Genomic DNA, 26970 nt, shown 5'->3' on the forward strand with positions numbered 1-26970 from the left:
CTTTGATCTCCTGTTTAGTTCGTAGGTGTTCAGAATGGTTTGATCCCTATCTAGCTGAATTCCTTGGACCAGACGAAATTTAGGTCTCCTACCCCTTTGCCATCTTGCTCCTTCCCCGAGACTTTGCCTATATTTAGCATTCTTTTTCCCTTCCTTAGAAGAAGGTGTGGTTCGCACATCCCTGCCAGGTTTCTCTCTCTGCAGAACCCTCTATTGTAGGAAAACTGCTCAGAAATGGGAGAGCCAACAGGAGGACAAATGTTTGCTACAGTAGTCATAGGGAAGGAAGGAGCTTGCCCCTGGAGACCAGCGTGTTAGCGCTGAGCTAGCCATAGCAGATGAACCTACTTTTTGAAGAAATTCCTCAGTTATGGTGTTACAAAAATTGTTGTTCTGAATTTTAGAAAGGCCTTCACTGAATGCTTTCCAGAAAAGTCTCAGGTATAAGTCCTAAGTGATTGCGTATCTCCTCTCTGAGAGTGTTGGGTATTGGGAGTGATGCTTTGAGGCATCTCAAGAGGGGAGACTCTGGGCTGCTTCTTCATGACTTGGTCCAGAACATCAGGGGATGTTCATCACATCTGCTGTTGGAGGCAAGCAGGAAGGGATGGTGAGTGCATTGGAACACAGAGCTGAATCTAACAGGGTGAAATTTAATAGGGAATAAATATTACATCTTGTTCTGATGTTCAGAAAACCAGCTGCATATGTATGTGACGAATAAAGTAGTCAGCACTTCACAACATCACATGTAAAAATGTCTTTAACATTTTAGCTGAATGGAGGCACTATATGAGTCAATAGGTTGGATGTTTTTATTTATTTTTTATTTTTATTTTTTATTTTTTAAGAAAACTCCTAAGGCCATCTTAAAGTGTGTTCATGGAAATAAAGGTTTTTCACAAGGGAGAGATTTTTCCCTGTTCTTTGTGGATCCGATGCCATAGAAGTATTCATTGATTCTTGCCACACACAAGAATGCTAATTTGGGCACAGAGTTACCAGAATACAGGCAGAGGTTAAAGCGTGGCATGTGGGGGGCACTTAAAGGAATGAGTGGTTACTCTCCAAACCTGGGAGATGATGTTGCTGTCTCCAAATAGAGGCAGGTGTGTGGAAGGAGGGGTACCACACAGGACAGAGCTGAAACCAGTGCATGTCAGTTGCAGAGAGGGAGGTTTCTAACACCAAGAGCTGGCTACAGCTTGGACGTCACTTGTGACCACTAATTGTGACCAACTAGCCTCTTGGGGAAATGAAAGCGTTTTGCCCATATATTTGCCCACCTTCTTCCCACAGGTCTTAGGGTTCTCTGACAGTTGAAGTTCCCCGAAGCTCTTTATTCCCAAGGCTGTGAAACAATTTTGATATCCAAATGAGGTTAGTGAAAGACTCAGAATCATTTCAGACCTGGGAATAGTAATTTCATAAAGCTGGGAAGGGAAGGTCTTCATAAAGAGCAACATGAGACGATAAATATTTGAATTGAAAAGCTGGGATCATAAACCAATCACAGCACTTACTGAGAGGGAAGTTTTTTTCTTAATTGGTGCCAGGCTGCCATAACCCACGAGGCAGCTCCTCAAGAAGCTTGTGTTTTTCACATGTAAGGTGTTTTCCTTTCAACTTCTTATCCTCATGGTGTCAGTATGTTAGCATTGCCTGGTTGATGAAGTAAATTCTAAAGGTAATTGCTAATGGAGTTTAACGTGCAGACACCTAGAGAAGTCTCTTTCATACTTTAAAAAATATAAACAAGGAGCAAAATAATAGTTCTGTCAAGAAAATTACATATCGGTTCATCATCCAGTATTGGGAATTGAGCTAAAGAGTTTGTTCATAAAACATCTCCTTTTTGAAGGTCATTTAGTGGAGGAGCGGCTTTTAGGGGTTTGTATACTTTGTAGGCCGCACTGATTGCCATGTTCCTCAATGGGCGTGTGGCGAGTGCCTCCTCCAACCATTTTTGCAGCTGAGGAGAGTTTTGGCACAGATACTCAGAATGGAAATTAAAAGTTGAAGAAGTGGTATTTTCTAGGTTTTCGGCTTTTACAATGCCACCAAGTGCCTGTGTCATCTTCCGCAGTTGTAGTTATTGAGAGAGATTAGCATAAAAGTAGTTAGCTTGCAGCATGATTTGAAAATTACAGCCTTGTAAAGGATCCCACCAGTTACAACGGCTGGAAACATGCAATCACCAGAGGTTGCATCGTAAAGTCTACTGATCCCCGGGTGAATTTCCCTCCTTTGGCACTCCTCCTCTCCATCTCTAGCCTCTCTTTTCACATATTGTTCTGGGATAATGAAAGAATGTCTGAGGGTAAACCCAGCCAGCTCCCCAGTTTGGATTTACTTAAAGCTTCTGCATTTGTTTGTTTATTCAAAATATGGTCAGCAACATTTATTAAGAGCCTACTATGTGTCAGAGCGGCAGTGGTGATTAAAAAAGAAGTGTTAGCTGCAGCCTTGAGGCCAGTAGAAGAGATGGGAAGGAAATGTGGTCTGTTACTTTAGCGAAGGGAGCTTGGGGTGCCCGGAGGAGTGGGGTGTGTGTCTAGGGAGACGTTCCTCTGGAAGGGATGCTTGATGCCATCTGGAAAGGTGAATGGAAGTTAGGCAGGCACATTTGGGGGAAGGGGAGAGTTGAGAATACAGCTGCAGAGGTTTGAAGGGGGAGGGAGGGGCGTGGGCCAGGGGATGTGAATGGAAAGGCTACAGTTTGAACTTCAGGTCAGGTTTCTTGCGGTGTCGTTCTGTCAGAGTCACCTGATGACCTAGTTGAAAATGGAGCTTCCTGGACCCATTTCCTCTGCCTTCCCCTCAGGTCAGATTCTTTGCGGGGTAGGACCAGGCACATCTGATGATGAAGCCTGTCAGGGTTTGAGAACCGTCTTCTGTGGGAATGGGGAGTGCTGAAAAATGTGAAGCTGCTAATTGCCAGGGTCAAATTAGGTTTTAGAAAGATGACTGTGGCAGTGGAGACAGAGGAAAAGGATGTGACATGAGGCAGACTGGAGTTAGTGATTGTTCAGGAAAGAGGTGAGGGAAGAGATTGAAGCTGCAGTGAGGGGGGTGGGTGAGGAGGGGTCAGATGTAAATCCTATTTAGGAGATAGACGTGTCCAGACGTAGTGATCAACTGGATGTGTCCCAAGTTGGCACAGCTGCTTGGTTTCTGGTAGAAATTGAGAGAAACTTGCATTCAGTAAGATACTTCAGGAGCGCTGTTCTCGAAGAGTTCATGGTGGCAGGTGTGGGCTCGGGGCAGCTTCTTTGTGAGCACTGGCCATCTCTGGGTTCCTACCTGAGCTTCTAACCAGCTTCTCTTCTTTATATGTAGACCACATCGATGAGGAGGCTTGGTGAGACTTTCTCTTTCCTGTTGCCATGACCTCTTACCTATCTTTCTTCATCACTGCTTAAATTTGATGAACTTGATTGTCCTAAAGCAAACCTGCGGTTTGAAAACATCCATAGTTACACCATCCCAGCTGTTCCAAAAAGGTGGAAACTCTAGGCTTTTTGGTAAGGTTCTAGGCTTTCCAAGGTTGGGGAGACAAGTAATCCTGCACTGCTGAGCATATACACCTTCCAGATAATCATGCAGCAGCTACTTGGGCCAGCTCTGTGCAGAACCATCACTTGCCTCTCCCCTTAACTAACATTATTGGGCTGATGGTAGAATTCATCATCCTCCAAAGTCTGGATTTGGAATCACTAAGCTCAATGCAGACTTTTTCCTTTATGTTACACGTGATATTAGTTATTATTTTTCTATGATGCTTAAGTTTATGAACTGCATGGGTAAAAATTAGGTCCTCACTCCCCCTTTGGTGAAGACTGGTGATGGACACCTTGAGGAAGAAAGGATAACCTTACATCCTGAACAGGGAACCAGTTTTAATTGTTTGCATTGGGCCTCTGGTGTATCTTGAAAATGGTAGTGCTTGGAAGAGTGAGCTGGGGAAAGGCTGGGGTACACTTTTGTGAGCCTGGGTCACATTCCACTTACTGTTTCCTGACTTTTCTCATCCTGGAAAGCTACACTAAATTGAGGCAGAGTTCTGTTGACTTTATTTTTTTTTTATAGGATTCATGGGTTTGTAATTTAATTTATTTGGTTGTCTTGGAAGGAAATAAGGGAAGAGCCAGGCAGCGGTTGCTAAACCTGTCTTCCTTGCTGTCATTCATTGTCCTCCAGGGTACCTCCGAACCTCATTGACAGTCCCCTCCGTGTCTGCTGCTGGCGCCCCCTCCCTTAGTAATTAAAGAGAGAAGGAGAATGTCAATTCAGCTTCTCACTGAGAGTTGGCACTAACCATGGATCTGATTTTAGGGCAAGGCCTTTCCCCTCTAGCTTCTTTAAATCCCCTATTAATTCAGACGCTTTATTTACTGAACAAACAAGCTGTGATTTCAGAGAGTAGTGAACAAGCGTTTTACTTCTTGGGGGGAAAAGCTCTTTGTGTTATTATGCTCATGCTGAAACATAAGACATTTTCCTTCATTCTCTGTGACATAATTGTACCCCTGCTCCCCGTCCCCAAACCCATATCTGAAGTAGAAATAAGACTACAGTCATGTCCTGGTGTTTGGATGAAAGTTCTTTTCACTGGAAAGAACTTTCAGGAGCCTTTCCTACAGAAGGGAGTCCCTTGAGTTGGAGCAAGTGTGCATGAGAGCAAGCTGCTCTGAGGAGCCCAAGGGCACGGACCTCCCTGCCATGTGGGGCACTGCTGATACCCTTCTGTGTGGCAGCCAGCGCCTCTGACCTACCACGCAAGGGATGCTTGCTTCTGCCCACAAGCGGGGCCATGGCAGAGTATATAGTTCGTTCCGTGAAGTACTATCACGTGATACTTCCAAATCCAGTTCTACCTTACTTCCCATACTTAGACCCATAAATAAGTATACCAGAGGTGCTAACTTTGAGAGTTCATGAAGCATGCATGTATTGTACTACCTCCTTTACTATCTAAAGCACTTCCCACAGTCACAGTATTCCAGGGCTAGAAGAGACCCTGAGAGATCATTTCCCATCTCCTCATTTATTAGAAAATGCAAAAGATCCAGAGAGGTGAAAGGACTTGCCCCAGGTCTGATAGTTTCTGAGCAACACAGTAAGGACTCGAACCCTCTTCCAGCTCTTTCTCTAGAAGTGCTTCCCCAGCTGCTGGGCAGGGATGACTCAAGTTGGCGTGTGGCCAAGTGTGGCCAGAGCCACCTGCTCAGATCACCTGGGGCCCACTGAGGTGCAGACCCCTGGATCCCACCTCAGAATGACTGGATCAGCATCCAGGAGGGGTGGGAGTCTGCGACCTGCCTTTAAAGCCAACTTGGCCCGTGACTGTCAGCGCACTGTTGGAGAAGTGCTGAAAGAAGTCCTCAGGATTTCACTTGGGCTCTGCCCTTCCCTTGTTGAACCACAGACTTAATCCTCAAAGTGTTTCTTTGGCCCTAACTGCTTTATATTTGTGCTTCTCATGCTGAAGGGCACAGCTTGGCTGACAAGCGGGAATTGCAGGGAGGGTCTGGGTGTTCAAGGAATGGACTGTAGTGGTGCAGTTATTTAATGCTGACTGACCTGGACCTCTGTCATCTTTTCTCTTCTCCTAGACTGCTTCTTCATTAAGGGACAACAACAGTTGTCACTGCTTTCCTGCATATCTCTCCTCTTATTGGCATTCTCCCTCCACCACCAACCCTATAGCTTTACCATCATAAACTTTTCAACAGGATCATTTGGGGGATGGGGGATGACAGCTGGACTATCAGTTAAGGTGACTGGTAACTCAGAATTAAGCAAGAGGGTGGGACAACTGGACATTCTTAGTATGCGGGTGTGTGTTAACTGCTTTAATGTGTACACAGATGTTTAGGCCTTATTTGAGATCATAAATACACTTGTTCCATGACTATATGAAAGTATCCAGGTTGGATGGGTCTCTTGCCAGTCCCTGTGGTGAAACTTCCACATGGATAGAATTATAAGACTGTCCTTTGGATCAGGGCCGAGAGGAGTCATGGATGGACCCACACCCCAGAAATGGGTTAGAATGTGTTGGGGCATGCCTGGCCTAATGTGCTTGGTGCCTAAACCATGGGAGCACTGAGGTTAATTTCATCAACAGTTTCATTAGCCCCAGTTAAAAAAAATTTAAGTCTTGGGCGCCTGGGTGGCTCAGATGGTTAAGCGTCTGCCTTCGGCTCAGGTCATGATCCCAGGGTCCTGGGATCGAGTCCCACATCGGGCTCCCTGCTCCTTGGGAGCCTGCTTCTCCCTCTGCCTCTCTCTCTCTCTCTCTGTCTCTCATGAATAAATAAATAAAATCTTTAAAAAAAAAAAAAATTTAAGTCTTTCATATGCTTGTGAGTCCCCGAAAGACAATGTGAGGAATCGCCGACAGTAAATGTCACACGTGAAGGATGTTATGTCAGTGCTGATGCTGATAGCAGTGAATTGCATCAAGAGATAAGCTAAAAATAAAGGTGGGCTCGGTTTACTTAGGGCTCTGGAGTCAGACCTGATTCAAATTCTAGACCTGTTTGGCTAGCCTTAGAACTGGAAAAAGAGGAAATGGTAAGACCTATCTCTTAGAATTGTTTAATTAGATAATATATTCACACATACATAGGTGTATGTTCAGTAGACTGGCTGGCATAGAGTAATGAGGGAATAGATGTTACGAATTGTTATTATTGCCTGAGACAAAGAGTGCCATGTAGTAATAACCTACTTGATAATAATGATGGTGTGAAGAGGTGAAGGGAGGTGGGGGGGCAAATAATGACATAAGTAGGCTGAAAGAAATCTGGATTTTACTTCCTCAAAGGCGGACCTTTGAAGAGGTTGTTTGTTGAATTCTGGATTATTCTTTGGCTGGTCTGTTGGCTGGTAGTCACAGGAAGCCCTGGAGGGAATGGAAGTTGACGGAAGAGGTGGTGGGTCATTGGAGGAAAGGGGTGCTTGATACAGGAGACCCAGCACTTACCTCAGTCAGAAAACAAGATTCTGCGTGTTAGAAATGGATGTTCGCTTCCTACTAATGGATGAGCAGCTACATCACTGTCCTAAAACACAAGCTCCTTTTTCTCCAGGGTTTTATCAGCATCATTTTTTGGGTGCTATTTAAAAAATTAAATTCCTTAACTTTCCCCATCTGTGGCTATGGAAGCTAGCCCTTTGGTATCATGTAGGTTGAAGCAAAACTACCATTAAGATAAGAACCAATATTTGAGTGCCTCTTTACCTTTCCTTTCCTTGAGCAATTATTAGGGTATTTTGGAACCTTTGCTCCCTCTTAACCACTTGTATTGTGAAGGTACATGTGACCATATTTCCCAGGTTAAGCTAGCATCTAGTCTATTGACCTGATATAGTAAACATCTGTCTTCAGACTGTTGTTCTCACATGGACTATCTTCTCTGTTATTTGACCATACTTCAAGCCTTTCAGTAAGCATCCAGGCTGATGGGTCACCAATAGGAAGGAAAGAAGAGTGTCCCAAAGATGACTAAGTTGATACACCAGCGTTTCTGGAGATTTCTATGGTCAGCTGTGCACCCCTAAAGGTTAGGTTCTAGATAAATGCAGATGGCCTGCCTTGGTATCATTAAGGTTGTGTATTCCCAGAGACTCACCTGAGATGGCCTTGCCTTGCCTCAGGGTAAGCCAGACCCCTGTGATACATCTTCCAGCTCTCTTTTCTAGCTCTGAGGTAACCAGTGGGTGCAGGTTAAACCTCAGTTTTCCACCTGGTACTCTGGAGTGGGCCTGAGATAATGCAGAAACTGGTATTCACGTTGACCTGGCACCCAAACGTGCTGTTCACAATGAAAAAAAATTGGAGTGGAGGGCACAGGTTTGATGCTGGGGAGATAAGGGTTTTGCCTTGGGAATCGGGGCATATGAGTCTCAGCTGTGGTTGACATCTTTTAGATTTTGGAAAAGAGGTTTCACTGCTTTAAGTAGTTACATGGCAGCCTGTTTTAAAAGGGCATAGTAGGGTGTGGATATTTAAGGAAGGTCAGCATGTTTTGTCCCGTACTTCTGAGGGAAGCCCGGCCAGTGCTTGCTCTGCAGAGCCCGTTGGAATATCTTTCCATTGAAACAGGGCCCTCCTCCTGAATGGCCATCCGGGCCAGCCTGCCCATGGCACGTGAATGTGGACCATGAAACTGGAGGAGAGGAAAAAAAAATGGAGGAAAGGAGTCTATTGTACAGTTGTCATAGGAAAACATAGTCATTTCTCAAATCTTCCAACTATAGCAAGAGTTTTTTTTTTTTTTTTCATCTTTTTAAGGTTCTATTCTCAAAGAGCACTAGTTAATAATTCACACACATTTACCAGTTAAGTAGAAATTTCATTTGAAGCAACAGGTTCAATTAAATGTGTTTGGAAATGAGGTGCATAAATTGCTCTGGAAGGAATGGATGTGTGTGTGTGTGTGTGTGTGTGTGTAACTGTATGTTTTATACATAAATATTTGGCTAAAAGTCAGGATTGAAACATTTTCTAAAGGTCTAGTTGCCAGTCACATGTCTAATTAGTCACACAGAGAAAATAAAACAGTTGCTTTGTCACTTAAAAGCAGGAGGAGTTTGCATTTTTATCCCAGTATTCTTGGAAAGAGTGACGTCTAGTGATTTCTGAAGGCTTATAGTAAAAGAGGAAGGGTCATGAAGGGGGTCAGTTTCTTGGCCATTAAGACATGCTGCAGAGAGTCAGCCTTTGGTGGTGGTCAGCCCACACCTGCTGTGCCCTTGTGGGAGGCAAAAGGGCATGATGCCGGCTGGCCTCTAGGATTCTAGTAGCTCTTATTGGGTAAGAACAGGAACAGATGGGTGTGGGCGTGGGCACGTGTACTTAACAAAATAATTGCACACATGGCCACATTGAGTTCTACAGAGATAATCTGTCAAATTCTACAGGACCAGAGAAGATAAAACAAGGAGCTAAAAGCAGGATAGAGGAGGTAAGAAGTAAAACGTTTGCATAGTTGTTTCAGGGGATGCAAACATAATGGATCACTTTGCTCTTAATACTTTCTAGAGAAATTTTTCTTAAACCATTAATAAAATAAGAGTACGTCGGGAAGAAAAATCCCCCCACAGATTGGTACTGGTTGAGTATGTGTTTCATAGAAACAGATTGACCATAATTTTGCCCTTTGTTTGATCTTGGGGAGTCATGTTTAGGAGAGTTCGTCCCACTGTGTCTATTACTGCAGAAAGACAGTGGGTTTTCTGCTGAACTTTGCTCTAGAGGGAAGAGTAAAGGTTGATGCCATTGGAGCATGGAGGTTCAGAATATCGGCACTGTTGGGGTAGCTGGCTGGCTCAGTCGGTGGAGTATGTGACTCTTGGTCTTGGGATTGTGAGTTCAAGCCCCATATTGGGTTAGAACTTAAAAAAAGACAAACCGCCTAAGTTAAAATCTTGGCCCTGACAGTAGTTTTGTGACCTAGGCTAGCATTAAACTTTCTAAACATCAGGCTCTGTCTCCATAAAAGAGAGATAGTAACAAGACTTAACCTCACAGGATGGATACAAGATGAACAGAGTTGATGTATTTAGACCAGTACCAGTGCAATAATCTGCATTCAACAAATGTTAGCCATGACTCCTTACTATTACTATTATTGTTGGGCTTTGTTAGAGTGGTGTACACTTTCAGAAGGACATGACATTTTGATTGAAATGTTTTTTTCTAAGTAAGCAAGCTGCAGATTCCAAATAATTTACTAAAGTGGAGATAAAAAATTTGTCATTGAAGTAAAGCCAATTTTATTAAGATTTCAAAAAAGTCTCATGTTGATATATATATATATTTTAACTTTGTTATTTTTATTTTATTATGTTAATCACCATACATTACATCATTAGTTTTTGATGTAGTGTTCCATGATTCATTGTTTGCGTGTAACACCCAGTGCTCCATGCAGAACGTGCCCTCCTCAATACCCATCACCAGGCTAACCCATCCCCCCACCCTCTCCCCTCTAGAACCCTCAGTTTCTCAGAGTCCATAGTCTCTCATGGTTTGTTTCCCCTCCGATTTCCCCCCTTCATTTTTCCCTTCCTGCTAGCTTTTTTTTTTTTATTTTAAATATAATGTATGATTTGTTTCAGAGGTACAGGTCTGTGATTCAACAGTTTTACACAATTCACAGCGTTTGGCATAGCACATACCCTCCCCAATGTCTGTCACCCAGCCACTCCATCCCTCCCCCCCCACCACTCTAGCAACCCTCAGTTTGTTTCCTGAGATTAAGAATTCCTCATATCAGTGAGATCATATGATACATGTCTTTCTCTGATTGACTTATTTTGCTCAGCATAATCCCCTCCAGTTCCATCCACATCATTGCATATGGCAAGATTTCATTCCTTTTGATGGCTGCATAATATTCCATTGTATATATATACCACATCTTCTTTATCCATTCATCTCTTGATGGACATCTTGGCTCTTTCCATAGTTTGGCTATTGTGGACATTGCTGCTATAAACATCGGGGTGCACGTTACCCCTTCAGATCCCTACATTTGTATCTTTGGGGTAAATACCCAGTAGTGCAATTGCTGCATCATAGGGTAGCTCTATTTTCAATTTTTTGAGGAACCTCCATACTGTTTTCCAGTGTGGCTGCACCAGCTTGCATTCCCACCAACAATGTAGGAGGGTTCCCCTTTCTCCACATCCCCGCCAACATCTGTCATTTCCTGACTTGTTAATTGTAGCCATTCTGACTGGTGTGAGGTGGTATCTCATTGAGGTTTTGATTTGGATTTCCCTGATGCTGAGCAATGTTGAGCACTTTTTCATGTGTCTGTTGGCCATTTGGATGTCTTCTTTGGAAAAATGTCTGTTCATATCTTCTGCCCATTTCTTGATTGGATCATTTGTTCTTTGGGTGTTGAGTTTGATAACTTCTTTATAGATTTTGGATACTAGTCCTTTATCTGGTATGTCATTTGCAAATATCTTCTCCCATTCTGTCGGTTGTCTTTTGGTTTTGTCGACTGTTTCTTTTGCTGTGCAAAAGCTTTTTATCTTGATGAAGTCCCAATAGTTCATTTTTGCCCTTGCTTCCCTTGCCTTTGGCGATGTTTCTAGGAAGAAGTTGCTTCGGCTGAGGTCAAAGAGGTTGCTGCCTGTGTTTTCCTTTAGGATGTTGATGGACTGCTGTCTCACATTGAGGTCTTTCAGCCATTTGGAGTCTATTTTTGTGTGTGGTGTAAGGAAATGGTCCAGTTTCACTCTTCTGCATGTGGCTGTCCAGTTTTCCCAACACCATTTGTTGAAGAGACTGCCTTTTTTCCACTGGACATTCTTTCCTGCTTTGTTGAAGATTAGTTGACCACAGAATTGAGGGTCCATTTCTGGGCTCTCTCTTCTGTTCCATTGATCTGTGTGTCTGTTTTTGTGCCAGTACCATACTGTCTTGATGAGTACAGCTTTGTAATAGAGCTTGAAGTCCGGAATTGTGATGCCACCAGCTTTGCTTTTCTTTTTCAACATTCCTCTGGCTATGCGGGGTCTTTTCTGGTTCCATACAAATTTTAGGATTATTTTTTCCATTTCTTTGAAAAAAGTGGATGGTATTTTGATAGGGATGGCATTAAATGTGTAGATTGCTCTAGGTAGCATTGACATCTTCACAATATTTGTTCTTCCAATCCATGAGCATGGAACGTTTTTCCATTTCTTTGTGTCTTCCTCAATTTCTTTCATGAGTATTTTATAGTTTTCTGAGTACAGATTCTTTGCCTCTTTGGTTAGATTTATTCCTAGGTATCTTATGGTTTTGGGTGCAGTGATGAAATGGGATCGACTCCTTAATTTCTCTTTCTTCTGTCTTGTTGTTGGTGTATAGGAATGCCACTGATTTCTGTGCATTGATTTTATATCCTGCCACTTGACTGAATTCCTGTATGAGTTCTAGCAGTTTTGGGGTGGAGTCTTTGGGGTTTTCCACATGAAGTATCATATCATCTGCAAAGAGTGAGAGTTTGACTTCTTTGCCGATCTGGATGCCTTTTATTTCTTTTTGTTGTCTGATTGCTGTGGCTAGGACTTCTAATACTATGTTGAATAGCAGTGGTGATAGTGGACATCCCTGCCGTGTTCCTGACCTTAGGGAGAAAGCTCTGTTTTTCCCCATTGAGAATGATATTCGCTGTGGGTTTTTCATTGATGGTTTTTATGATATTGAGGTATGTACCCTCTATCCCTACACTCTGAAGAGTTTTGATCAGGAAAGGATGCTTACTTTGTCAAATGCTTTTTCTGCATCTATTGAGACGATCATATGGTTCTTGTTCTTTCTTTTATTAAGGTATTGTATCACATTGATTGATTTGTGGATGTTGAACCAACCTTGCAGCCCAGGGATAAATCCCACTTGGTCGTGGTGAATAATCCTTTTAATGTACTGTTGAATCCTATTGGCTAGTATTTTGGTGAGAATTTTTGCATCCATGTTCATCAAGGATATTAGTCTGTAATTCTCCTTTTTGATGGGGTCTGTGTCTGGTTTTGGGATCAAGGTAATGGTGGCCTCATAAATCGAGTTTGGAAGTTTTCCTTCCATTTCTATTTTTTAGAACAATTTCAGAAGAATAGGTATTAATTTTTCTTTAAATGTTAGGTAGAATTCCCCTGGGAAGCCATTTGGCCCTGGGCTTTTGTTTGTTGGGAGATTTTTGATGACTGCTTCAATTTCCTTAGTGGTTATAGGTCTGTTCAGGTTTTCTATTTCTTCCTGGTTCAGTGTTGGTAGTTGATACATCTCTAGGAATGCCTCCATTTCTTCCAGATTATCTAAATTGCTGGCATAGAGTTGCTCATAATATATTCTTATAATTGTTTGTGTTTCTTTGGTGTTGGTTGTGATCTCTCCTCTTTCATTCATGATTTTATTTATTTGGGTCCTTTCTCTTTTCGTTTTGATAAGTCTGGCCAGGGGTTTATCAATATTAATTCTTTCGAAGAACCAGCTCCTAGTTTTGTTGATCTGTTCTACTCTTCTTTTGGTTTCTATTTCACTGATTTCTGCTCTGATCTTTATTATTTCTCTTCTCCTGCTGGGTTTAGGCTTTATTTGCTGATCTTTCTCCAGCTCCTTCAGGTGTAGGGTTAGGTTGTGTATTTGAGACCTTTCTTGTTTCTTGAGAAAGGCTTGTATTGCTATATACTTTCCTCTTAGGACCGCCTTTGCTGCATCCCAAAGATTTTGAACAGTTGTGTTTTCCTTTTCATTTGTTTCCATGAATTTTTAAAATTCTTCTTTAACTTCCTGGTTGACCCATTCATTTCCTTAGTAGGATGCTCTTTAGGATCCATGTATTTGAGTTCTCTCTGACTTTCCTCTTATGATTGAGTTCTAGTTTCAAAGCATTGTGGTCTGAAAATATTCAGGGAATGATCCCAATCTTTTGGTACCGTTTGAGACCTGATTCGTGACCTAGGATATGATCTATTCTGGAGAATGTTCCATGGGCAATAGAGAGAATATGTATTCTGTTGTTTTGGGATGGAATGTTCTGAATATATGTGTGAAGTCCATTTGGTCCAGTGTGTCATTTAAAGTTTTTATTTCCTTGTTGATCTTTTGCTTAGATGATCTGTCCATTTCAGTGAGGGGGTGTTAAAGTCCCCCACTATTATTATATTGTAGTCAATGTGTTTCTTTGCTTTTGTTATTAATTGGCTTGTATAATTGGCTGCTCCCATGTTAGGGGCATTGATATTTACAATTGTTAGATCTTTTTGTTGGATAGACCCTTTAAGTAGGATATAGTGTCCTTCCTCATCTCTTATTACAGTCTTTGGTTTAAAATCTAATTTGTCTGATATAAGGATTGCCACCCCAGCTTTCTTTTGGTGTGCATTAGTGTGGTAAATGGTTTTCCACCCCCTCACTTTCAATCTAGAAGTGTCTTTGGGTCTGAAATGAGTCTCTTGCAGACAGCATATCGATGGGTCTTGTTTTTTATCCAGTCTGATAGCCTGTGTCTTTTGATTGGGGCATTTAGCCCATTTACATTCAGGGTAACTATTGAAAGATAATGAATTTGGTGCCATTGTATTGCCTGTAAGGTGACTGTTACTGTATATTGTCTGTGTTCCTTTCTGGTCTATGTTACTTTTAGGCTGTCTCTTTGCTTAGAGGACCCCTTTCATTATTTCTTGTAGGGCTGGTTTCGTGTTTGCAAATTCCTTTAATTTTTGTTTGTCCTGGAAGCTTTTTGTCTCTGCTTCTATTTTCAATGACCACCTGGCTGGATAAAGTATTCTGGGCTGCATATTTCTCTCATTTAGTGCTCTGAATATATCATGCCAGTCCTTTCTGGCCTGCCAGGTCTCTGTGGATAGGTCTGTTGTCAATCTAATGTTTCTACCATTGCAGGTTACAGACCTCTTCTCCCGAGCTGCTTTCAGGATTTTCTCTTTGTCTCTGAGACTCGTAAGTTTTACTAGTAGATGTCAGGGTGTTGACCTATTTTTATTGATTTTGAGGGGGGTTCTCTGTGCCTCCTGGATTTTGATGCCTGGTTCTTTCCCCAAATTAGAGAAGTTCTCTGCTATAATTTTCTCCAATATACCTTCTGCCCCTCTCTCTCTTCTTCTGGGATCCCAATTATTCTAATATTGTTTCATTTTTTGGTATCACTTATCTCTCGAATTCTGCCCTCGTGATCCAGTAGTTGTTTATCTCTCTTTTTCTCCGCTCTTTATTTTCCATCATTTGGTCTTCTCTATCACTAATTCTCTCTTCTGTCTCATTTATCCTAGCAGTTAGAGCCTCCATTTTTGGTTGCACCTCATTAATAGCCTTTTTGACTTCGACTTGGTTAGATTTTAGTTCTTTTATTTCTCTAGAAAGGGTTTTTCTAATACCTTCCATGCTTTTTCCAGGCCCAGCTAGTATCTTTAAAATCGTCATTCTGAACTCTAGTTCTGACATCTTACTAATGTCTGTATTGATTAGGTCCCTGGCAGTCCGTACTGCCTCTTGTTCTTTTTTTTGAGGTGATTTTTTCCCATCTTGTCATTTTGTCCAGATGAGAATAGATGAATGAGAGAACAAAATGCTAACAGGGTAACAGCGACTCCAGAAAAATATACACTAAACAAATCAGAAGAGACCTGAAACCGGGGAAAAGACAGGGAAAGAAAAAAAACAAAACAAAAAAACCCAGAATGTGATCAAATATGATCAGGCTGGTGCATAGATCAGTGCCACACACTAGATTTTGGGCGTATTTAGAAGAATGTGCCTCCCAAAATTTTAAAGAAAGAAAAACTTATATATGTACAAATATAAGGGTAAATATGATGAAGGGATGGAATATGACTGTAAAGATGAAAATTATAAAAGATTTTATAAAAGGAATTGAGAAGAAGTTGTTTGAAAAAAGAAAGAAGAGGATTTAAAAAAAAGGGAGAGAATTTGATCAGGCTGGAGACTAGAATAAAGCCATACATCAGAGATTTAGGGTATATTTTGGTCTGTTAGAAGAAACTGTATCCCAAAATTTTAAAGAGAACAACTTATGTATATATACCAAAAATAAGGTTAAGTACTAGGAAGGGATAGAATGTGACTCTAAAAATGAAAAATAAAGAAGATTTTTTTAAAAAAGGGATTGATAAGATGTTTGTTGAAAAAGGGAAAAGAGAAATTTAAAAAAAAGAAAAAAAAATTAAAAAAATTAACTTTGAAAGACTAAAGAATCATGGGGAAAAAGCCATGGATTCTATGTGCAGTATTCCCCTAGCGCTGGAGTTGTGCGGTTCTCATTGATCGGTAAACTTGGTCTTGGCTGGCTGCTCTTGCTGATCTTCTGGGGGAGGGGCCTGTTGCTGTGGTTCCCAAATGGCTTTGCTGGAGGCGGAATTGCCCCGCCCTTGCCCGGTCCGGGCTAAGTAATCTGCTCGGGTTTGCTCTCAGGAGCTTTTGTTCCCTGCAAGCTTTCCGCACAGCTTTGGAGGACGACAGTGAAACGGCAGCCTCCCAATCTCTGCTCTGGAGGAGCTGAGAACTCAGGGCCCTGCTCTTCAGTGAGCCCTAGAGAAAAGCAGTCAATCACTCCCGGCTCCCCCGGCTCTGGCCACACTCTGTGCTCACCTGGCCAGTGACCAAGCTTTTCTATCTCTGGCACCCGACTCAGTGTGGAGTCTCCAAACCCAGCAGATCCCTGTGGTGCGCTCCCGCGCCGCTCCTCCAGGGGGAGGAAGGGGAGTCTCCCCGGATCTGCCGCTTTTTGGGTCCCTGCTGGAGGAGCAGTGGCCCGACTGAGCCACGGATCACGCTTTATGGCAATCCCGAGCTGAGAGCCCGTGCCTCGGCTCCGTCTCTGCAGCTGGCTTCCCCGCTCTGATACCTGGGAGCTCTGCCGCACTCAGGCACCCCCAGTCTTTCTGTGACCCCGAGGGTCCTGAGACCACATTGTCCCAGCAAGGGTTCCACCCCCCGCTTAGCCACTAGAGCGATGTCCCTCAGCAGAGCCGGTAGCGGCTGATGGAGTCCCCCTCCCCTGCCGTCTATCCTCCCGAATATCGCTGCGGATTCACTTCTCCACACACACGTCCTACCTTCCAGAAAGTGGTCGCTTTTCTGTTCAGAGAGTTGTTACTATTCTTTTCTTTGATCTCTTGTTGAGTTCGTAGGTGTTCAGAATGGTTTGATCCCTATCTAGCTGAATTCCTGGGATCAGACGAAATTTAGGTCTCCTACTCCTCCGCCATCTTGCTCCTCCCCTCACGTTGATATATATTTTTTAAAGATTTTCTTTATTTGTGAGAGAGAGAGAGAGAGACAGAGAGCACAAGCAGGAGGAGCAGCAGGCAGAGGGAGAAGCAGGCTCCCTGCTGAGCAGGGAGCCCGATGTGGGACTCGATCCCAGGCCCCTGGGATCATGATCTGAGCTGAAGGCAGCCGCTTAACCGACTGAGCCACCCAGGCGTCCCTCATGTTAATATTTCTCAGCTGTTCCTCACGAGGATAGGAGTTTCCTCTCTTACCTCTGATGCCAGAGTGGAACTTAAGAACAGCTTAGTTCACAGTATCAGAATTGCAGCTGTATGCCCCAAGTCGGATTGCTTCCTCATCAGCCTGCAGTCAGCTCTGAGCCTATGTTTCTTCCACACTCCTATCCCTACAATATTCTGCTTTTTTAAAAAAATTACTTAGTTCCAGTTTCTCCCTACTCCATTTCAAACTGCCTCTCCACCCTCCCCACAGCCTTGTAGGAGCTTGTGAGCCCTATGGGCAGATAGGATAACACATATGTTTCTGGTGGTGCCAAATATGTAATTGTGCACCTTCTATGGAAAGCATTTATACAAAATTTAAAATGTAAAATATAGCCATCATATTTTACACTTATTTAGCTAACCTTTTTAGTGGTTTTAAATTGGTTGCCATTTATAAGGCTTAAAGTCAAGGGTGCAAAGAATGTCCTATTAAAAAAAAAAGTGGTTTTAGTGGATTGGTAGAAATCCTGACTTCAGTTACCTATCTGAAGTTGTTTGGTTTCATAACTTGTTTTCTGGCAGCTGTTTTTTTTTTTTAAGAATAAACTTGACTTTAAAAAAGACATTCATCATAAATTCAGTTGATATTTTCTGTCCTAATTGAAGGTGATGTATCAGTTTTCCAGGTGCATATGTATAGCACAGAACATTACCTTGTTGAGTCTATTGCATAAGTTGTCTAACTCTCTTTATAGCCAAGTCTTATATCCATGAGAATTGTCAAATTTTTCCACTGTTGGGTAAACCTTTGGCTTGCTTTGGACATTAATGCAGTGTGACTCAGAATCCTCCTACGGTCATGCTGGCTCCATATTTACTTTTAAGCAAAGTTCCCACAAGGTTCAGGTGCCTTTGCCTTGACTCACATCTCTGCCAAGTAGACCAAAGACGTTGACTTATTTTTCCAGACCGCTCTATATTAGCAGTGACACTAGGCTCATTGGTAAGGGTGCCTGCAACTTTGACACACTTACTCAAATAGGTATGATGTAACCTTAGGAATGTTCTGGCCATCATACCTCCTGAAGCACTCTCTGGAAGCAGTTCTGTTCATGGCTTCAGAGCAAGTTTGGGTCAGCTGAGCCTTAATGGCCAGGCTAATCTCTAACCATTTTGTAGACTTGAATTCTTCAGTGGTTGAACCTGCAGGGATGGCCGGGACCCTGTGCTCTGGTGAGAGGGTAAAGATGAAAAAGGGTTGCTGAATCTTGATATCTTTATTCTTTTCCCTCAGACAAGAAAAGTACCAGTCTTCCCACATTCTCTCTTAAATGGTTGGTAAATACTGCAGAATCATTCCTAGTGCTTCTGGAATGAGACAGAGAGAAAAGCAGATTGCTTTATTATAATAGACTACCTGATGGAAGAATGATTCCCATTCAGGGCAGTGATTTCTTGGTCTAAGAACTAGGGTGACATTCTGGGCTCTTACTAGGGGACGGGAGAGGTGGGCAACAATCTTTTTTGGACCAAGACTGGCCACCACGGCTAGTAGTACAGATCCAGTAAAGACCTGCCCATGGCAGTCATTCTGGTGTGTGGGAACTGGGGATGGAGTTAACTGAAGAGGAACATTTTGTAAAATTTGGCTTAAAAGGTCTACATTTAAATTTATGTCCCTAACCTTTCTTCATCAGAGTGAAACCACAAAAGAACTTCCAGGCTTTTCAGGCATTTCAACATTTATCCTATCACCAGAAAAAAATTTTGAAAGGAGGATCTGAGAGTCTCTTAGTAACAGTGTCTTAAGAGCCAGTAACTGCTCTGCTTATAAACAGTTTCTTTTTTTGCAATTTAAGCTTTAGTGAAAATGAAGACAGTTGGTTACTTTGATCTTCTTAAAAATGCTTCATATTCGTGAAGACCATTAATTGTTACTTAGTATTCTTTTCTTCAGGCTATCTGATCTCATGTTGCCTCATCATTTTATCTTAGGTCTCTGCTGAAATAATCTCGTGAGCTGTTAGAGGAGAGACCAGGGCCAGATTCGGTCTGTACCCTAGTCCAGATTGCTTCATTCCCAGAGAGAGAGAGAGGAAGTTGGACTCCTTGAAATTCTCGAGTTTCCTGAGCTCCATGGTGATGGCTCTGCCTCAGTCTATTCTTGCCTTCCTTCCAAACCTACCACAGTTTCATCTTGCCTGCAAAACTTCAGTTCAGCACCTAACTGTTACTTTGACCCGCCTTGATCTTAAAAATGCAGTGGCTTCGGGGCACTTGGGTGGCTCGGTTGTTAAGCGTCTGCCTTCGACTCAGGTCGTGATCCCAGGGTCCTGGGATCGAGCCCCGCATTGGGCTCCCTGCTCAGCGGGGAGCCTGCTTCTCCCTCTCCCACTCCCCCTGCTTGTGTTCCCTCTCTCGCTGTCTCTCTCTCTGTCAAAAAATAAATAAAATCTTTAAAAAAAAAAATGCAGTGGCTTCAAACTTGTTGGGAATTCTAGGTCTGCCCTTGCCCACCCATGGCAGTGACCTTCAAGGTGCTTGTCCCTGAAGTTGATGAATAACATCTCCAGTGACTATGTAACCTTAGCTCTGTGTTTCTAATTAAACAGTTCACTTTTTATCCTAACAGTCATTAAAAGGTACAGTGTCTGGTAGTGTAGCATATTGAACAGCACTATCCACATGGGAAGCTTAAGTACTACAAGGGGGTAGCAGGATTTCAAATTACATTCCCTTAGATCTTACTGAGTAGGAACACAGATCTTTTGGGTTGTTTTTTCACATGATTTGGGTACACCTAGAATTGGCCTTCTCTCTTGGAAAGCTTTACGTATATTGTCGGCATGTGATGTGGAAACTTTCTGGGGCAGTCAGAATCCTTGCAGTTGCATTAATCATTATAAGTAATAATTAATCTGTGTGGGTTGATGGAAAAGCTCTGTTCCCCCACTAATTGGGCATGTGACCTTAGACGAGTCATTTAGCTTGTAATGCCTCAGTTTCTTCATTTGTAAACTGAGACCCCTGATATCCACCTGGTCTACTTCACAGGATCACTCATTTGAGGATTAGATAGGAATAAAGAAGTATTTGAGTAACTTTGAAATATTTTGTCAGTATAAGGTGTTTAGTGCTATTAATAAGGATGAATATCTGGGAATGAGATTAATTTTCGTGTTTCTCAGATTTCAGAAACCATGTAACCTTTGTTGAGAAGCTGTAGAAGTTTGTTTTCATTGTCCAAGATTAGAAAGTATTTGCTGTGGTTTTCTTCTGATTATTGCTTCCCACCCTTGAGCTAAAATGTCACATGCCATTAGCTATTAATTTTCAGAAGATTTTCAAACTCCCTTTTCTTCTATTACTAGAATGTTCTGAAAGATACCTCACTGCTCCCTTCTCTTGCCTTGATTATGATTACTTCATCCAAGCTGTGGGCCCTTTATGGGCTTTCTTCACATACTTGTTTGAGTTGTGAAAGAAGAAAATACGGTTAAAGAATTTCTTATCCAGCTCTGTTTTGAGATGGTCACTTTGAAGACAGGGCAGGCCATAGAACTTTTGATGGAGTTGTTTTTACATTAATAACCTTATCTCTATAGTTCTGGAAGTGTGAATGGGTCCACTGGTGATTATGCTGTTGATACCTTTTATGTAGAATGGCTACTCTGCATTCAGCATTATGAGGCCTTTGGGATATCTTGAATTGAAATTGGTTTCAGTTTAGGGTGGTGAATAAGAATTGGGCATTTTGACTTCACCATACTCATTGCGTGATTGTTATTGAGGTCACTTTGCTAAGTGACTGAGACCAACGTGTTTAAGAACTGCTGTCCTAGGCCTGGTCCACACCAATAACTGCCCACATCTCCAGAATTTCAGTTTCAAATATTCCTTTATTTGACCACCACTTCCTACCTTCCCACTTATGTATTCCGCCATTTCGGCTTGGAAATCCCTAATCCTCCGGCTTTGCCTCTGTTTTATAATCTTTCATCCCTCTCATGGTCTGGCTTCCCTCCCAATCCAGCTTCGAGTAGGTGCACTGAACTCCAGCAAATCCCTTGTCTCTCTCTCTCTGCCAGTTGGCAGTCGTTCACACAGACCTGACGATGTAAAATGCAGTCATGGAACCTACAGTTGAGTATTCTGCAGACCGTCAACAAAACCAGGCTCACTGGCTCACTGCAGCTCTGCTGGACCATTTTGTTCCCATTCCCTGAGATGGTGGTGTCATGACACCTCTCCTCCCCTGTTCTCTCACCTTCTCTACTGGTTTGCCCACCCTTACACACCCACCCTTCATCTTGTGTTTACTGAAACCCTACACACTCCTGGGTTTCTTCTCCCTCACTGGCTGCTCTTCTCCCGATGGTTTTAGAGGAACCTCCTCCTCTGCTTAATCTACAAGGGTTGGCATGGTTCCGCACTTTGTCCTTGGCTCTTTTTTCCCTCTAGACCTTTTTTTAAAAAGTGAGCTCCTAGTCCCTTGAGTATAAACACACCTATAAGGTGGTGTCTCCTGCCCTCATCTCTCTCATGAGCGCCAGATTCTTGGTCCAGCTGTCTGCCTGGCATCTCCACTTGGATATCTGAAGGGCATCTTCATAAGCACAAGATGGGGTTCTAGGTTCCCCATCTCATAAATGGAACCAAGGTGTGTGCTCCAGAGCCCCCTAAGCTGTGAATTACTCTTCATTCCCCTGTGTTCTTCACACCCCCACCTAGTTCTGTATGTTAGATGATCACTTCTAAACCACTCCTTCTCACCTCTTCCCCTGTCATAACCCTCCTCCAGCACCACATTTTGCCCTGGGACTCTCCCCCAGTGCTGATCTCCCTCTTCCCCCTTGTCCTTCCTGACGTCCTTCCTCTGTTTATCAGCTTGTATCTTGTCTAAAGCATAAACTAAGTCATGGTACTCTCCTGCTTAAAAACTAGTGACATCTCAATGCAAGTAGGACAAAACCAAACTTCTTTTTGCCCCCCGCCGCAGGCCATGTGTGACCCAGCCCCCTTCGCCGGTTCGGACCCCTTCCAGCAAGGCCTCCCCAGCCACACTTGCCCTCCCACTTCCCGCATTAATACCTAGCTCTCGTCTCGGAGTCTTGGAGTTCGCTCTTACCTCTTCCTTGAATGCTGTCTGCCTCAGATCTTGTGGTGGTGTCTCCTCATTGTTCAGTTCTCCCTCAGAGGTGGTGTCCCTCGGAAAAACGTCCTCACCGCCCTAGCTGAGGTGCAGCGTCGCCCCCCAGCGCCGGCGGTCCCCGGCTCGCGCAGTGCTTGCTTGTCCGCAGAGAGCCTCATGTTCTCGCGCATGTGCCTGTTGGGGTGGGTGCCCGTCCGTCTCCTGCGTTTGAGCGCACCTTCTGGAGGCTTTGGTCTCGCTCAGCACTCCATGGGCAGTGCTTGTGTCATGGTGACGGCGCTGTGACCGAAACTGGCCGCGTGCGGTCTCTGCTTAGTTGTGGCTGTCGTCCGTAGCCTGGGGTCTCTCTGCCTCTGCAGCTGTGGCCCTACGGGGCCACTTCCCCTCTCCCTCCCTCATAGCGTAAGGTGTTAGGGCTAAGAGGGAAGCGCGTATTTGTGTTTGCTCGGGTGGCAGCACAGAGAGTAACGAATTACACTTTAAGGAGCAGAATTTTATTACTTTGCGTTTGTTAGCACCAAGATGGTTTATAGAAATTTCTCTGCTGTTTCATGATGGAAAATTCCGGTAGTTCCTCTCTCACCGTTGTAACCCCGTACAAATTGTTGTTCTCTTTTTTCTAGTTGGTACTTTCTTTAATCTTGGTGAAGTCCCCTAAGCCTTAGGTTTTGGTCTGATACGCACAAGTGCTTTGACTTTTGTGTTAATGTTGTTACAACTTGTCAAATTTGGGCAGCCTATTAGAATTTTATCAGCCGAAAAGTCACATTGAAGTAGAAAGAAATTGCTTATTGAAAGGCTTTATTAATAGTTAAAATATTTATTACTTTATTTTTCTTTTTAAACTTCTCAGTGCAATTCTTGTGTAGACCATGTAGCAATTTAGACCATTGAGGAGTGCACCTTTCTGGTTGATTTTTCCTAAAGATTGTCCTGCGTAGAAGTGCCTTCTCCTTGTAGCCTTCTGCGTCTGAATGTTCATCTGTTGTGATGGGAAGTAAGACTGTGAGCAGGTGCTTTCCCTGAATGAAATGGGGCTGTAATATAGATATATGTCATCACTGCATTAGGATTTCTGGATAATGCATTGAGATACTTTTTTTTTCTTCCCCTAAAGCAAATTGCTTAATGTGTGGGCTTTTTTTTTTTTTTTTTTGTCTTTGTAAACACGCTGAGAAATAGACCTTTGGAATGATTTAAGACTGCAATTTGGAAATGTTTTTAATTTTTTGTGATAGATTGTAAATACTGCTTACCTTTTACTATTTATAATAGAATGAGGTATATTTATCCCTTAATCATGAAGGTAATCATTAATATAATTACTGAAGTATTGATTATCATTGCTAATGACGAGTATTACTGAAGTCACTACTACTGAGTATTTTAACATTTGAGCAGATGGTGATGAAGTTTGAATGGTAGTAGCTGACTCAGACTTGTCTATTACTGCATAGGTTGGATGCTGATGACACTGGAGATACATTACACAACTTGCTTTCCTATAAATGTACCTTGAGTGCATTCTGAGTTGGTGGCACTCATGTTGCATGTCTTGTAGCACCTGGCTGTATTTTCTTTTGTATTGTTTTGCTTCTCTTCCATTTTTTAATTATCGAGGTGCATCCCTGTGTGTCTGTTCACAGAACCTCTTAGAACTAGTTTTCTGTTTCCCTCACTGATTTTTGTGCTGGTCTGGATCTCACACCAGGCAAGGCAACATGCCTTTGCTTGTCTAGTTTCCTGTGGTCCATTAGATGTTGATTTTCTCATCTTGAGTTTCTTAAGGGCTTAAGGCTACCACTATTTGAATTTAGATATTTCTTTTTAGTTAGGGCTTCATTTTAAAGAAAATTTTTACTTTTTTTTTTTAGAACTTGATCTTCAGTAAACCCAACATAAATGATGGAAAAAGAAGTAATTTGAAATGGAGGGACTAGGTCAATTCCTAATGCTGGCATTTCACAGCCTTGAGTCAGTTGCTTAACTTTTTTCAGTTGCTTAATTTTTCTTGGATGTGATGGGCATACCTACCTTATAGGTTGTTGTTAAAAAAAATTATATATGTGAAAATGCCTTGGAAATACTAGTTTTCACCTCTCAGAGGACTCAGCTTTACCAAACACATGGACTTTCCAACTTAAAAACTTTTTTTTTTTTAAAGATTTATTTATTGGTTAGGGTGGGGAGAGAGAATCTCAAGCAGACTCCCTCCTGAGCACAGAGCCTGACATGGGGCTCAATCCCAGGACCCTGAGCTGAAATCAAGAGCTGGCTGTTTAACTGACTGAGTTGCCCAGATGCCCCTCAAGTTAAAAACCTTTTAAAACTTAAATTCACACATGGTTCTTTTATCCTTTTATAATTTTGTTCCTGGGCTAGTGTGATCCAGAGTTGATAAGTAAGATACAGATTTGCCTACCTGATTTTTTTTCTTGTAAGCATTTATATGTCTTTATTATGCCATGTCTGTTGTATTTCTTTTTAAGATTTTATTTATTTGAGAGAGAGAGTGAGAGCATGAGAAGAGGGTAGAGTTAGAGGGAGAAGCAGGCTCCCCACTGAGCAGGGAGCCCAACGTGGGGCTTTACCCGGGGTCTCTGGGATCATGACCTGAGCCAAAGGCAGACACTTAAACCAGCTGAGCCACCCAGGTGCCCTTTCCATGTCTGTTTGGAATGTCAAAGTCGTTCTTCTAAAAGTACATTCAATTGGGCTGATTCATTTGTTGATCAGAAAAATGGCTGTAGTATAGAGTACTTACTAAGTGCCAAGTGTTCAACCTTAGTTTAGCCTTAATTAGGAGGTGGGAATCCTAACAACTACAAAGATTACATGAGGTAAGTTATACAGGGACTTAGCACATTTAAGAAATAACTGTTAAGTAATCGGTTCTGAGCTATAGGCTAGACTTTGTTTTCCCTACAACTGCTGTTCCAGCCTTCCCCCTCCTCCCTGATGCTCCCTATTCTACTTACCCTCTTATGAAATGCCTGCCACAGATCACCATTGTTCCTGCTCCTCTGCTTTATTCTTACATATTTTTTGTGTCTTCCTGTGCATAAGAATCTGGAGCTTATTGTCCTTTAAGTAGACGGTCAAAAATTTCATATATTTTAGGGTACCAGGTACTCTGGAAGAAGATCACTCAACTAGCATGAGGGTTTTTATGGGCTTCCTAATCTGGGATCAAGCTGTGAATATTTTGTGTCTCCCAAGCCACAGAAACTGCACTGAATAGTCATCATGGTTCTTCTGGGGACCTAGTTCCTGGATGGGGCTCCCTTCCAAAATGATCCAGAAGCTGTTTCTGGAGAGTGGATATTGGAGGAGCAGATTTCACGTTTTTTATTTACGTGCGGTAATTTGGAATTCTGCTTGCACAGATTCATTTGAGATCATCTAAAGATTAAACTTACTGTGTGCTGTCTGCATTTCCCCACAGCTTCCTTTTTTTTCCTGTTTTTAATGGGTATAGCACGAGCATGTTTAGAATGATAATGACAGAAACCTCACCATAATTAAATACATGTGCTGCTTTAGTTGTACGAAAGTCCCAGGTGTGTTTCTAATCTCTGCTCTACTGGTACATAGGAATTTTTTTTTTTTTAAGATGAAAACAAAAGATATAAATGATAAAAACAAAATCTGAGCCGAATACGTAATTATACAGGCGAATGCTGTGGTGTGATCTTGGATGGCACAGTCAAATTATGTTTCACAGGAATGGTTTCAGGTCCCCCCGAGTCGGCTCTGACACCTCCATTTAAGATGTTGTGAAATGCAAACCTTGTTGACTACAGAATTCCGTTTTCAGCCTGTGTTCTTAGAGCCATATGCCTGGCATTTACCATTAAACATTATTTAAAATCTGAGCCCTCAGAACCTTGTGACTTACCATCAGAAGACATGTTTCCATGGTTCCCTTAGAATACTCACTTTGTTTTAATGTGTTAATCAGTGACTCAACCAAAATTAATCAATAAATTCAAAGTCCTTTTGTATATTGTAATTATAACAGCCCACATGTTTCAGTGTGTGCTGTGGGTTAGGCAGCATGTTGGAGGCTTCGTGTAGATTATTCTGCGTCCTCTTTCAGCACCTCTCAGGGGGTCGGTACTGTTGTCCCTAGAATACTGGTGGGGGAGTGAGGTGAAATAACTTCCCCATGGTCGCACAAGATCTAAATGGTAGTATCAGAGGCCAAGGCCCCATGCCAGTAGCATGTACTCTATGTTGCTTTGGGTCTCAAACTGTCCTCAGTATACGAATCAGTTGGGAAGTTGATTAATATGAAGATATCTGGGCGCTGTCCTGAGATTAGTAACTCTAGCTGCAGCCTAGGAACCTGCATTTTTAATAGCCAACCCCCTGTGATACCAGTTGAGTTGATCCAGGGACTACTCTGAGAAATAGTGCTCTACTGTCCCCAGAATTTTTTTTCATCTTCAACAGTACAAGGGACTTGAGGGTAGCAGAGACAACTTGACCATCTAATTTACGCCTGTGATCATGACCGTAATCCATGCCTGGGGCGGAGGGGACTCAGTAAATACGCCAAGGTGAGTTGGAGGACAGAGCTGAACCCAAACACATCCCTTATTCATAATACCATGTAAAATGGGGGGGGCAATTTGTAATTTGAAATTTAAATTTATTGTAAAAGGAAGTAGCATTTGAGGTTAATAAGACATGTCATTCTGTATATTCTTTTAAGGAATGTTAATTGTCATGATTGTTGTCCATTACTTCTTCTTACTGAATGCTACTCTGCCAAAACGTAGAATTTTCTAGAAAAATGTTTGTTCTGATGGTGGAACAGAGAAGTGGTAACT

General features: G+C 42.4%; 1 protein-coding gene and 1 long non-coding RNA gene across 7 annotated transcripts in view; both read left to right on the forward strand.

Moving 5' to 3' along the window:
• The window catches only part of MAST4 (microtubule associated serine/threonine kinase family member 4), a 545730-nt gene that overhangs the window by 86388 nt on the left and 432372 nt on the right, over window positions 1-26970 (forward strand). The gene's annotated exons all lie outside the window — the stretch shown is intronic.
• Window positions 2689-20457, forward strand: LOC135365390 (uncharacterized). The gene is made up of 2 exons (XR_010413085.1): window positions 2689-18216; window positions 18979-20457. It is a non-coding gene; the product is annotated as an uncharacterized LOC135365390 (long non-coding RNA).

This window comes from Mirounga angustirostris, unplaced genomic scaffold (genome assembly GCF_029215605.1).
Source record: "Mirounga angustirostris isolate CCGP_5_RB_7025 unplaced genomic scaffold, mMirAng1.0.hap1 SCAF_7, whole genome shotgun sequence".
Classification (NCBI taxonomy): Eukaryota; Metazoa; Chordata; class Mammalia; order Carnivora; family Phocidae; genus Mirounga; species Mirounga angustirostris.